Below are 15,357 nucleotides of genomic sequence, written 5' to 3' on the forward strand. Positions count from 1 at the left end.
TTTTAGTAACTATTTTATCATGATTATCTATTTAAATCATACTGTATAGGATTTTATATTTACCTCGGCAACAGGTTGATATCATTTAGTATGCATACTGGTATAATTGCTAGCTTAGATACAATTAGATTCTTGTCCTGCAATATGGGTAATATTCATACGAAGCTAAACCTCGCATGTCTTCAACTTAAATAAAATTTCAAAAAAAAAAAATCTTATTGGATGCATATGTTATAGAAAATAAACTTATGCTCCAAGTTTCATATTTCTCGATTGTTTTGACTGTGTTGATAGTCAATTCAAACTATTATAACTATAAGTATGGGATCAGTAAGTTTCAGTAAAATAAATAAAATTTATGATATGTTCATTATTAGTTTGTGAAGTGTATTTTTAGTTGATATGTATATATAAGTTGCTTTAATTTCTTAACATATTGCTAAATTAACATTTTGTTTATCAGCAATAAGTATTTTTACATTAAAAATAATTTGAATGTTGTAGAAATAAAAATTATATATATGTCTATCGACACATCTACTAATACTAAATCAAAATATAATCAATTCAAGTAGGCTCATACAAGCACTTTTGAATTATCATTTTATAATATTATATTAATTTTAAAGTTACCAGCAATTCGGAATGTAGATTAGATACTAGCAAGTAAATTTAGTAGTTATTCTTTTAAATCAAGTTATATATATATGTAAAGAAAAAATGTATTATTCTTTAATTTGAATTCCGCGCATCAACCGTCATCGAACGCGCAGTGACATGACAACTAAATTATAAAAAATATAATTATGAAAAATATTATCAATCTCGTAATTGTATAAAGTAAAGTATAAAGTATCTTGTGATTTAGGAACAGACATTGTTAATAAATAAACATTAAATGTCGTTTCTCTTTTTACAGAGAAACTCAATTGTGTTTCATTAACTGTGTCGTCCTAATAAAAAGAATACAAGAAAAAATCTTATAAAACGACATTTATTGTAAAAAAATGGAGTCGTTGAAGTTTACATTTGAAATTAAACCATCAATAGACGGAAAGTCAAACTATATCGCCATAACCGCAATTGCCACAAAAGATGGAAAAGTTTTCGTTATGCCTGAAGAATATCAAGCAGTATCACTTCACAAACATATCCAAACCTCGAAAACCTTCTTTACCGTGAAAAATACATTAAAGAAAAGATATCAAACTAGAAGTGTTTGGATAAAAACAACACAGGATATACTACAAACATATTTTGATGAGGATGGAAACATGATGTTTCAGGATCAATTTTTAGAGGAAACTACCCAAGAACAAATGACTATTGGTAGTAAAAGGTGTTCAGAAGATCCCATAGTGAAAATTTTGGAAACATTTGTTAAAAGTCAACAAGACAAAGAAAAACAAAGTATTAAAAATTTAGCTGACAAGTTTGTAATTGGAAAATTTGATGGTAAAAGTTCGAATGCACACCAGTGGATGGAAGTATTTGAAAAAGAATGTACAAGGTTTAGTATCGTAAAAGAAGAAGAAATAATTGAAATCTTCAGATTATTTCTTGAAAAATCATGCACTGATTGGTATTCTTCCATGATGATGAAACTTAGCTTACATTCCGAGTGGTCAAAATGGAAATCATGTTTTTTGGAAACATATGCTAATAGAGGTTGGACTGCTAGTAAGTATGCTTTATCTTACAAGTACCAATCAGGATCTTTACTAGAATATGCAGTAAAGAAAGAAAAACTTTTACTAGAGGTAAGAAAAACAATAGATGAAGGGACTCTTATTGATATCATTGCTGCCGGCTTACCAGATTTTATAACAGACAAAATCAACAAAGACCAAATCGTAGAAACAAAAAATTTGTTTAGTGAACTTGGAAAATTAGAACATTTAGTTTCAAGAAGAAAATTTATCAAGAAGAAAGAAGATACTAAGCCAGAGAAAAAAAAATGTAGCATTTGTGAAAAATTAAATAAAGGCGTACGCTATCATTCAGAAGATTCTTGCTGGTTTAAAACAAATTCAAATACTGAAAAAGATAAAAAGCAAGTAAAGCTCGTTAATAATTCAGAATTGGAATGTGAATTGCAGTGTGAAGATCCAAAAAACTAATAGTACCGCCATTGATCAAAGTGAAATTAGTACTGAATAAAAATGTTGAAGTGTCTGGAATCTATGACTCTGGGTCTAACGTTTCGTTAATAAATTCTAAATTGTTAAAAATAAAAAATAAGGAAACCAGTCATTGCAACAATACTAATTTAAAAACGATTAATGGCGTTAAAAAGGCAAATGGAGTAATAACACTTGATATAGCCATCTTTGAAAGGAAAAAAAAATGAATGTTTTCGTAATAGACAAGGAAAATTTCGATTATGATTTTTTAGTGGGTCTTGATTGTATAAAAGAATTTTACCTAGTTCAAAACGAAAACTTAAAAATTACGCAGAAATTACCTATAAAAAGAAGTGAAATAGTTTCCAAGGAAACAGACAAAATAGATATAGTCTCTAAAGAGATTAAATATGATAATTTAATAAACTTCAATGAAGACATACTTGAAGAAAAGTTCAAAATTTGCATAAATCATTTAGACTTTCAAAAACAGGCCATGATTGATAAATTAATTTCGAAATATAAGTCTGTGTTTGCAAAGGACAAATATGACATAGGACAGGTAACAGGTTATGAAGCACACATTGATCTACTTATAGAAAAATATTGCTCCAAAAGACCATATCGTTGCACAATAGAAGATAAGAAGGAGATTGAAGATCAAATTGCAAAATTATTGGAAAGAAATATAATAGAAGAATCATATAGCCCATTCGCAGCACCAGTCACATTAGCTTATAAAAGAGATGAAAACAAAAGATCAAGATTGTGCATCGACTTTCGAGACTTAAATAAAATTGTTGTGCCTCAATCACAACCATTCCCTCTTATTGACGACCTAATACTAAAGACGAGAGATTGCAAGTTTTTCTCAACGCTGGACCTAAACTCAGCGTTTTGGTCAATTCCTTTACGTATCACAGATAGACACAAAACTGCGTTTGTGACGCAGGAGGGACACTATCAATGGACCTGTTTGCCATTTGGTTTGAAAACCTCCCCAGCTATATTTCAGAGAATAATGTGTAATATAATACGGAAACACAAGCTTGGAGATTTCGCAGTATGTTTCATAGATGATATTTTAATTTTCTCAGAAACTTTCTCGGATCATATCAGATATTTGGAAAAACTCTTTGAAGCAATAAAATGCGAAGGCTTAAAACTAAAATTCTCTAAATGCACATTTGCAGCTGATACAGTTAAATACTTGGGTCACATAATACAAAATAATTCAGTCAGACCACTGAAAGATAACTTAATATCAATAAAAAACTTCCCGACTCCTAAAACTCAAAAGAATGTGAGGCAATTTTTGGGAAAAATAAATTTTTATCATAAATATGTGCCAAATATAGCCATTAAGTTGGAACCATTGCATAACCTTTTGAGAAAAGGACAAACCTTTGACTGGACTGATGCATGTCAGGAGTCATTTAATGAAATGAAACAAATATTATGTTCTCAACCGATATTAACAATCTTTGACCCAAACCTACCTATTCATATATACACAGATGCTAGTATATTAGGAGTAGGAGCAGTACTAAAACAACCACAAAATAACAATGAAGAAAAACCAGTAGCGTACTTTTCGAAAAAATTGACTGAAGTACAGAAAAGGAAGAAAGCCATCTATCTGGAATGTCTAGCAATTAAGGAATGTGTAAAGTATTGGCAACATCTATTGATAGGTCGGAAATTCACTGTATTTTCTGATCACAAACCATTGGAAAATATGAACATAAGATCTAGAACAGACGAAGAATTAGGAGATCTAACATACTACTTATCACAATATGATTTCGAAATTAAATATTCGCCAGGAAGATACAACATTGAAGCTGATTGTCTAAGCAGAAACCCGGTACTTGGGCCAAATGAAAACTCAGAGGAACAGTTAAAAGTAGTTAATATAATAACACTAGAAGATATTCTAAAAGACCAGGTTAATAATGAATATATACGATGCAGAAAAAACAAGTTAATGAAAAAACAAAATGTTTACTACAAAAAAGTAAGGAAGAAAGAAAAAATTATTATATCAGAGGAATTTAGCATAGATTTCATGAAAAGTGTACATACAGATCTGGGGCATATAGGAATTAAACAAATGCAGAGAATGATTAGCTCAGTGTATACAGCAGAAAATATGACTAAAAACATAAAAAAAATCTGTGAAAGTTGTACAGTATGCTTAAAGAATAAATCAAGAGGACAAATTAAATATGGGTTGATGTCCCACTTGGGTCCCGCCACAAAACCTTTTCAGATATGCTCTATTGATACCATTGGAGGTTTCGGAGGTTCCAGATCAACAAAGAAATATTTACATCTTTTATTAGATCATTTCACCAGGTACGCGTATATTCTAACATCAAGTACTCAAAATGCTAATGACTTCATTAAATTAATAAGAAACTGTACAGAAAGTGATGGTATTGAATTAATACTATCAGACCAATACCCAGGTATCAATTCTAAGGAATTTAAAAGATTTTTGGATGAAAAAAATATTCCCATAATTTTTACAGCAGTGAATTCTCCTTTTTCAAATGGCTTAAATGAGAGATTAAACCAGACATTGGTTAATAAAATCCGGTGCAAGATAAATGAACATGACACTAAAATGGCATGGACGACTATAGCCCACAACTGTGTGCAAAAATACAATGAAACGGAGCATACTATTACTGGATATGCTCCTAAATACCTACTTTATGGTACAGATGTTACGATTTTGCCAAATGAGCTGAAACAGAAGAAGACTGACCATGATTTAATCCAGGCTAGGGAAAAAGCTTTAGAAAATACAATCAAATCACATAATTATAACAAGAAAATTTACGATAAAAATAGAAAACATATAGAGTTCAAAGTCGGTGATATTGTTTTTATAGAAAATGGAAATAAACTGAATCGAAAGAAGCTTGATGAATTGAAACTTGGACCGTACAAAATTTTACAAAAAATTTCAAACTCAATTTACAAAATAAATATTGAACATAAGAGATCAGAGTCCACTTTTTTCCACATTTCAAAGCTAACACCAGCTCCTATCTACGATTAAAGACCGTGCATGAAAAAACATTTTCACCTGACTTTCTTTACGGAGGGGGGGAGATGTAAAGAAAAAATGTATTATTCTTTAATTTGAATTCCGCGCATCAACCGTCATCGAACGCGCAGTGACATGACAACTAAATTATAAAAAATATAATTATGAAAAATATTATCAATCTCGTAATTGTATAAAGTAAAGTATAAAGTATCTTGTGATTTAGGAACAGACATTGTTAATAAATAAACATTAAATGTCGTTTCTCTTTTTACAGAGAAACTCAATTGTGTTTCATTAACTGTGTCGTCCTAATAAAAAGAATACAAGAAAAAATCTTATATATATAGAGGTATGATATTAAAATGTATATACCTATACTGCCTGGAAGTTAACAATTACCATTAAATACTTTATAATACCTATATATAGATAATCTTAGTGAGTAATATACCTAATCTGTTATTGATTCTTATCATAGGATTTAATTATATTCATTGAAAAAAATACCAAAATTTTTATTTATATTAATTAGAGAGACTAAAATAGACCATATGATGGTAAGGGATCACACCGTCAGCCTTAGACGCCACTGTAAGAAATATTAACTCTCCCTTATATTGGAAACATGCCTCCTACCTCGGAAACTAATATTTTATATCCCTTGACAAGAATTATAATCGAGACAAGTGGTTGGTAGTGCCCCAGATGGGTTTTTAAAAACCCTACAACAATCTATACTCAGGGTTTACTCAGACATAATAAATTACAGTAATTTTTGGAGATTGCGTATACGGCTAATAGATTTTCTTTTATTGGCTCTATAAACAACAAATGTCCGAGTTTATTAAGATAATATCAAATATTGCTGTACGTGAACAGCTAATTTGATCTAAGGATAGATATTTTTTTTTTCATATTACTAAAATATAGTAAATTTGTTTTTGTATGATGCTATTTATTTATGTGATACATGTTGATTTTTTAATATTTTTGAGAGTATAGTTTAAATTGATTAGTGAACTTCATATTGGTTTATATTTCAAAAGTATTGAACAATTTAAGAATTAGTGTTTAATAATTATTTTTTTACGTTTTGAACGTGTGATTGTATAGTATATGAAAATTGTGTTGTGTTTACTGTAAATAAATGTAAATATAGAACTGTGTACATAAACAAATGTAATTATAGATTTATCTGTTTAGATTCAAGTCTCAAAATCGCAAATATAATGTCAATCATGATTGGTTGATATTATTATTTATTAAATAGCATTCGTTTTAGAAAGGTTTTCAGTGCTATTTTTAAATTAAATGATTTTAAATACGTAATTTAATATAACGTAAAAGATTATTTACGTAAACGAATCAATATATTTGGTGACCATTAATAAGATAATTCTTTTGGACCTAAAAATGCCTCCATATTAAGTATCGCAAGAAGCCAAATAACAAAGTACTTAAGTACACCCACCCACTTAACAAATACCCATAATTTACATTGCTTAAACATTTCGAATCTTATGTAGTATCGTATAATTATACGTATACGGAACACAACGTTCACATATTACCCTTGGTTGCACCATATTCGCCGGCTGGACCACGTATTCTCGCTCGCGGTTGCCTTTGCTGAAACGCGATATATCTATTATACGATTACGCTAATCAGTATCGGGTTACTGTACACACAGATTATTCTGTAGGTACCCATTACATGTTTATATGTATATATATTTCAGACAGGATATATAATTTTATTTAATTACCGTACCTATGTAGCTGTTTGCCGGTTCTCGGTTGTTGGTCCATTCCGAATTAGTTGGTTTGGTAACAAATTTAAAATAATCTTTATTTAAGTAGACCCATAAAATAAATTTTGAATCATCATGTTACAGTATTGAATTAAATGTAAACCACCGGTTCGGAAAGTAGATTCTAACGAGAAGAACCGGCAGGAAACTCAATAATTACTCTTTTCCATCATTCCAATTACAGAGTATATCAATATAGTGCTATTAGATTGATATACTTAGGTATATCTTACCTAGAATTCACCAAATATAAGTCTGCGTTTTTTTATCAATAATATGCCTTATTTATGAATGTTATTTTTGACATCACAATAGTTTTAAATAGGCTTAGTTAAAAATAGCAGCACTTAAAATTCGCTACCTGTTTAAATTATATACTGATATTGATATCAATTTGGTCACGTTCTGATCCACTTATAAAGCAAATTAATAAATATATGAGTTAAATCTTTATGTTCGATGAAATATTCAAGGGATAAGCAGTTCATAAATCCCGTAATTGGTATCTCGTTTGTTAAATTTAATTACGATCGCTTCAGTGCTTTAGACATGAAGTAATATACATACATAGTTACTTTCAAATTTATAAAATAGTTTGATATAGTGTTATATTAAAATCTGTAATTTCAGTAGTTCGGGATGGCAAAATAAAATTATGTTTTACAATGATGTTCCAATCTCTCTATATTTCTTTACAATTCACAACCATACAATTGTTTTTCTTATAACAGCTCAATCATTTTTAAAAAAAGAAGTGTGTATATGTATTTGTGCCAGTCTTAAATAGTGTGCCAAATAAAATAGTATTCATTAAAGTTTTACAAATTATTAAACAATTATAACAATAATTGTACAAGTACATAATAATGTAAAATAAATAGCTTCGATTATAATCATTATATATAATAATGTTATATAATTAATGATGACATCCTATGACGTAACACCGTATTGGAGGCTAGGGTTAGTCTCTAACATATCTTATAAACATTTCAGAGATATTATTGTATTACAGTTGCCTCTTTACAATAAATAGTTTTGAACATGGATTTCAATTGAGGGAAAAGTGGTGGTGTATTCTGTACAAATAAACAATTTGTTTTTCTGTTAAAATAAACAAAAGAAGTTTTCGGGGTCCATTTCTAATTAAAATGTATCCATACGTTCTGAATTTTTTCAGTATTTTTTATGTTTCTCTGTTCGTAGCTATGCGTCCGCGCATTATGAGTTTTATTGAGTTGAAACTACGGTTCTTGTTTGCAAATTGTAATTTCTGACGTGGTACCACTAGCGTACTTCGAGTGGCGTGAGGGTCGTATCGGTTTTAAAGAGGCATGACGACGCTATTATCTATTGATCTATAACAATGTTTCTCTCTAGTTTTATTTGGTTCACTAGTATTTTCATATATTTTATGACAAAATGCTCCGCGTGATTTCAGTTTCCGAACGTTACTGCCCCCGTAATCTTCATTAAATCCCATAAAACATTGTTCATGTAAATAGTCTCTAAATTTAAAGCGGGCGAAAGTATATAACGCATCTAATTATATGAAGATATTATATACAAAACGGGCAGTCTCAAACGTCTCAGTCTTGGTTAAGTATTTTCTACAGTTTAGTAATTTTTTCAAGTTTTTATAGTAGATGTAATCGGACAGACTAATGGACCGCCTGGTTGTAAGTGCTTACCGTCACCCATAGACATTAAAATAAAATAACCGTTCTTGTCTCGCCAATCCGCCACCAACCTTGGGAACTAAGATGTTACTTCCCTATTGTAGTTTCAAATTGGAACACAACGGTTGTTAAGTATTGCTATTTGGTGGTAGAATGTCTGATTAGGGTCTTACCTACCCAGACGGACCTGCACTAAACCCTACCTTGTACTTTTTAAGATTATATGTATCCCATAAAGTACCAACCTTATAGTAATATTTATCTATCGTAAGATTGCACGGAAGAGATTGTTGATTTGGCGACAAGCCTTTTCCATCTTCCTGAACTTTATGTGTAAGATTCAATGTTGAACCACAAAGAGCATTTGAATTATGTTGCAGGGATAGAGAATACATATTAAAATAAAATAAATATATAGTTTATTGAAGTAGGTTTTTACAAGCGATTTTGAATCGTCAGTTTACAGAGTTTTACTAAACGTAAGGTACTAATGGTTCGGAATGTAGATTATAACCGAGAAGAACCGGAAAGAATCTCAATAGTTACACTTTTCCATTTGAAATACAGAGTAAATATCTATTTGTGTTTCTCTATATACGGTCTCTTAACTGCCCGACCTTGTTGAATAATAACATGCCATAAACGTTATTCTGATTATTTTAACATTGCTACGATGTCCGTATAAGAGATGTTTCCGCTTCGCCTGACAGACGAATCGATTACTGTTGTGCAGGGATGTAATCGTATATCGATACCGTGGTTGGAAAAGTTTTAGTTGTCCGATGAGTTGTTTGATTTTATCGATATTCGATTATATTTATCGTTTGTATATTTTAGCTATCATCGTGATAGTAATAACTATGGATATAATTATTTTAAAGATACACAATAAAAAAATGACCTTATTCAAACAGACTTTAGTAGAGTTTTAAAAGTATCCGTATATTTTTTTATGCAGATCCTGCAATATATATATATTTAATTTAACTTATAACTTGTTCGTATATCCTTTGCTAAATAGGTAACATCATATAGAAAAAAAATGTAACAAATTGAATAACATATTCAAATGTCTGATGACAAGTGTATGGACGAATTTGTATTTATTTTCATGGCGGATCTTTTTAGTATTCAGTTAATTCATGTACCATAAGTCAGAACTAAATAACTACCTATAGTAAATACGTAATTACATGAACTATTTACATACACGAGGTATTTTAAAATTTAAATTAATAAACAATTATAATTAACAATGACTTCATTTATAATATATTTTTTTATAATAAAACAAACATTTTTTTCTTATATTTAGAAATTCAGTGAAATCATCACTATACAAGGTATCAAGCCAATGCACTTTGTATGCAATATTTAGCCTACTTGTAACGCAGGAGTGTTCAATTTTGCAACAAGTGAATGCCCGTTGCGGTCAACGGACAAATTTACAATTGAATTTCTATTGTTCTCGCGTTTCGTGATGGAATATCTACTTTCTATATAGTTTGATACTTATCATTATTTTATAAAAAAAAAGTTTTTTTATTTAGGTACGTAGGTCGTCAGTAGGTAGTACGTAAGTCTTGATAATTTACGACTGTTGCAAATATGCAAATGCGTTAAGTTACTGTTATGTCGTTGAACTCCACCAAACGAACTATTTTGATGATTTTTATTTGTGAGTTTGTGTGGGTCTCTGGATTATGTAGCTTGGATTGGACCCAATAGGTCGTGTTTTGATCAGATTCATAATAAAAAAATAATAATTCATATATCACATAAGTATAAGAAGTCTAGATATGCAGGTAGTTATAAAGTATATATTACTAATTTATTCTAAAAAAAAAAAAACAATAAAAGAAACTCAAAAAGGCACAAACGTCAAAATACTGTACAAAATTTAATAATTATATAGCAAAAATTTGTCTTAAATATTGTACGAAAGTCTAGCCTAGACTCGTCTCGATACGCTTATAACTGGATACCGTTTGTTTGCTAGATACTCGTAACTCCAAACGGCGATGTTTGATATTGATGTTTTCCGGTATGAAGGGTCAATGTGATCGGCGAGTCAGTAATTGCGAATGTTACAACTTCGATTTCAAAGATAAGCGTTCATTGTCAATACTAAATTAATATTTCTATTGCAACTATTCATGAGTGTGACCGTTTATTATTAGTGCTTATATCATTACAATCAATGATACCTAAAGGACATAGGGTTATGTTATCAACTTTTTATCACTTTTTATTTGGGGTCGGCGCAGTTCTCTTTTCCATTTCACCCTATCACAAGTAATAATATATCAGTTGGATATGATCGAACGGACTTTTACTCATACTGGCGGCTCGTCTGCGAAACTTGCGCATTTATTCAACAGATTTTTGAAATTTCGAAACCTATGACCTGTTTTTTTTTTTATTTAATTCCATTGTAAGCTGATGACGTCAGTTCGCACGTATTACATTTGTTTTTTTTTTTTTATACAGCTATAATGCCGCTCTCTACCCGGCGAGTAACTTTTTTCCGCTCTCTTAAATTCTCTCTCAAATCTCAAGAATCCTCTTTAATTTTCTGCACATCTACGGCTAGGGCTCTTCAAAATAAGACCATAACCAATCTTGTACGTGCAGCTATCCCATAATAACTGGGACAAAATTGACTTACGCTATTAATATATAAGCTTATCCATTACGCGAATCCTCATTTAAGGCCTTTCTTTTATCTTATTTTTCTATTATATAGATATGTTATAAGACACTAAGTTAGGGGCTATAGCCTGGAGGTAATTAAAAAAATATAAAGATTTTTAGTTCTAGTTTTGACCTGATATGTGACCATCGTTGTTGAGTTTACAATAACTGATATGTACTATTTAAGCTATAAGAAATGATAATTGTAAACTTGTTTGTGGTTCCAATAAATAAAAAAAAGTTTTTGAAACACCAACCGAAGTCAATTTCACTAATTATATTATAGCTTTAATCTATATGATGACCAATGATCTGGTCAGTGACAGCCGATGTCGCTATGAACAACCAATGAGCGTTCAGTTCAAAGTAATATTTTATATTCTATAATGTTTTGTCACCAGAACGTTGTGCAAAATTTCAGCTGAGTGAATCAGTTGAGTGGGGGTGGTTTAAAATTCAGTTGCAAAATTTGACCCACAAATATTAATCGCGGAGTTATTCTGTAAGAACTCGCTTCATATCTCACTCGTCATATAGTTGGTAGTAGGACTTAGTACCAGCCCGTCTGGGTACGTACAACCCACTCATGATATATTCAACTGCCACATAGCAAATACTTGGTATAGTTGTGTTCCGGTTCGAAGACATCTTCATCCCAAGATTAGTAGCGTATTGGTAATGTAAAGAATGGTGATTTTTCTTACAGCGCATGTTAATGGGCACTGGTCACAATTCTGTCCGCCTACCTATCTGAAAAGAAAAAATACCTTAAAACCTTCGCCGTTATAATGATTATATTCAATTTCGCATAACAATATCAGACATTTCCCGATCGTATTCTACGTTGAGTTTCCAGTGTTCCCACAGATCTCTACGGGTGATGTTGGAAGCTTGTAAAAACGTGAATTTCGTGAATTTAGAACGAAGTTAGATCGACACAGCTCAATATAAGATTACTGTACGCTTGATGTATAACGGTGATTTTGTAGATTAAATTTCGATTTCTACGAAATTAATCGACTAAAATCCAATACAGATAGAGTTACAGGAACATGATTGGTCAGACGTGATTCAGTTTTTTTTTTTTTATTATTGCTCAACCTTTATTTGTATTCTCGTCGACTTTCGCGATAACGTAATTTGGCACTTTGATAAGTTACTCTTTTCAACTTAACGCACGTAATAAACAGACGGAATTTATACGGTTTTTATTAGATTTCATATTCGCTGGATATTTTTTTTGGTTTCCCTCGTGAGGTTTTAGTTTAGCGAAAGTTATAAGTATTTATTAACTTGTTGTCGCTCGCGAATTCGCTCGCTTTTTAGAGTTTGGTCGACAGACATTAGGTATAAAAAAGTAGGCGTCTTTTCTTCGAGTTCAAGCTTGAATAATAGCAAATATCATCAAATTCGGTTCGGTGTTTTAGCCGTGAAAGAGCATCAGGCAGATAAACAGACAGATAGAGTTACTTCCGTATTTATAATATTAGTACAAATGTAAAGTCGTAAATTAAAAATAATATACATTATTCAAGTAGTGTGGAATGGTCTCCCGGCGTCTGTGTTATCTGAGCATTTATAGGTAATCAAATCATCTTCTAGGCAAGCGTTTTATCATAGGCTGCATTAGTACTTACCTACCTTCGACTGTGGTCAAGCGTAAACTTACAGTAGTAAAAATAGGGATTTTTGAATCATATTAGAGGATTAATTCCGCAGCTACCGCCTTTTCGGAAACTAGATACAACCGAAAATAAAAAGGAAGGAATGTGACGCGTGCGATTTTTCACAAAATAAATTACATCATAAGCTATATGCAATCAAGCACGGCTCGGTTTCCAGTGATCATAATCATTAATATCACATTACTTCCTCGAACCAACCGAACGCGTCCAAGAAAAAATGACGTTTCACCAAACAAAGAACCAAATAGACACTGATTCATGTTACGGAACAACCGGAAGCTGATGATCCGTGACGTTTAAACTAAGATGATTCGGTTACTTTCAAACGACATGAGTCATCATCTACAACAGGCAATCGTTATCCACAACTGGACGTAGGCCTCTCCCAAGGTGCGCCAAAGCTCCCGATTCTCCTTCTTTATTAAAACGACATGAGTCATATTCTATGCTAAAATGTATACGTGCATAGATTATCTTAATGTCGCAGTCGCAATGACTCAGTTGATAAATCAACTGGAAGAGAAGATCGCGGCTTCAAATACATGCATCAATTTGTATTTAATTTTCGTACGATATTTCTATAAATCCCAGATGATATAACTATGTTCTTATCCAAGTTCAAGGGTATAGGTCAATTTTAATACGATCGTTGCTATGGTATTATGAGCTATAGTTGTTATGAGATAAACAGACAGAATCGCTTTCGGATAACAGTCTCCACTCATTCCGTTCTCGCCGGTGAACACATCGTGAGGATACTTGCATGTGTCGATTGAAATTGTCTTATTAAAATATTCCTAAAGAAAGATATCTTATACTGCCGGATGTGACCATCAATGCGGCTAATTAATTTCTAAGAGCGAAACTGTTTTCACTGAAAGGTTATCGGCTCCGACTGTTCGATAGATAAAAACATCTGGTTACTTAAACCTTATGTTACACAACTGTTGTTTTTTTTGTTGTCTGATATATAATATGTTCCATAAACATTTCATTTGAAACATGATACATATGGTGTTACAATTTATTTTGTTATATTTTATTTTTAATTTCATAAACAACAATTAGTTGTACTTATATTCGTTTACGCTGGGTTATTTCTACACCTTTTAATTCATAAGCTAGAATTAACGCCTTACATTTACTTCTGTTGTAGGGTTTATCGTTAAAGTCGTAATACTATAATTTCGTTTCAATTTCAATTCATTGTCAATATGAATATATATGTATGATTATAAAAATGCGTTATATTTGCATATGTATAATAAAAACAAAGTATTGGTTATGAGTACTAATTTCTTAACAGGAAAACCAATGACGAATGTCTGACAGGAACGGCGACAATAAAAATTGTCGACACGCAAATACAATGAAACATCGGTTTAAAATCGTATTATATGCCTTTATTATATTACGTTATGTGAAATGCTGTGATAGTTTTATATGTTAATTTCTCAATCGAAAAATTGCATTTCAGGTGACTGACGAATTTGTGAAAACAATTTGATTTTTTTAATTCGATTTTATTTAAGTATAAATTAACTGTGCTCGATGGTAAATGTATCGATGATTCAGTGTAATCGATATTTTATTTCAAAACATCGAAATTGATAGTATTCGTTAGTGTTAACTTTGGCCAAAGTCGAATAAACGTAAGTCAGAATAATATTGATTATTCTGTTAATTGTGATTCAAAATCAAAATCTTTGAATCTACATGTAACGGATTAAACTTAGTAACGCTATGACTAATTGTATTGTAGATTCTATCATTGATGACCATCAAGAAACTCAGTACTTTTTACCATAGCGACTATGGTGCTATCAATGTATCTGTATTTTTTTTTCATAATTCCTAGAGTACTACTTGTGTAGCAGTTCTATTTTGTATGTATAATACAATAAAACAATATTATAAATTGTAAAGATTTTTGCAATATAAAATGCATTAAACATCAAGGAACTATTGCACTAATCGCGTAGGCGTGTATCTTTAAACCTCTATTGCTCAATGGTGCCTCCTTGGGGTTATCGTACTCGTTCCTTGCAAAAACTCAACACGTAGTGGGAGGGAGAACAGTACTATTAGCCTTTAAGACTAGTATTGATTTATTTCTGAAATTATACTAACGTCGCTTATAATTTTTTATTTTTTCTTGGAAACTACAAAATTTGCTCGTTGAATCGAAATACCGCTTTTCTGGACGGAAATGAAAACAGCACCTCTGACATCAGAGGAGGCAGTAAGTCGGAGTCTTTTATAGTAGACATGTTAAATATCAATTGGTATATTTTATTAGAGCTC

This window comes from Vanessa tameamea, chromosome 20 (assembly GCF_037043105.1).
Source record: "Vanessa tameamea isolate UH-Manoa-2023 chromosome 20, ilVanTame1 primary haplotype, whole genome shotgun sequence".
In the NCBI taxonomy this organism is placed as follows: Eukaryota; Metazoa; Arthropoda; class Insecta; order Lepidoptera; family Nymphalidae; genus Vanessa; species Vanessa tameamea.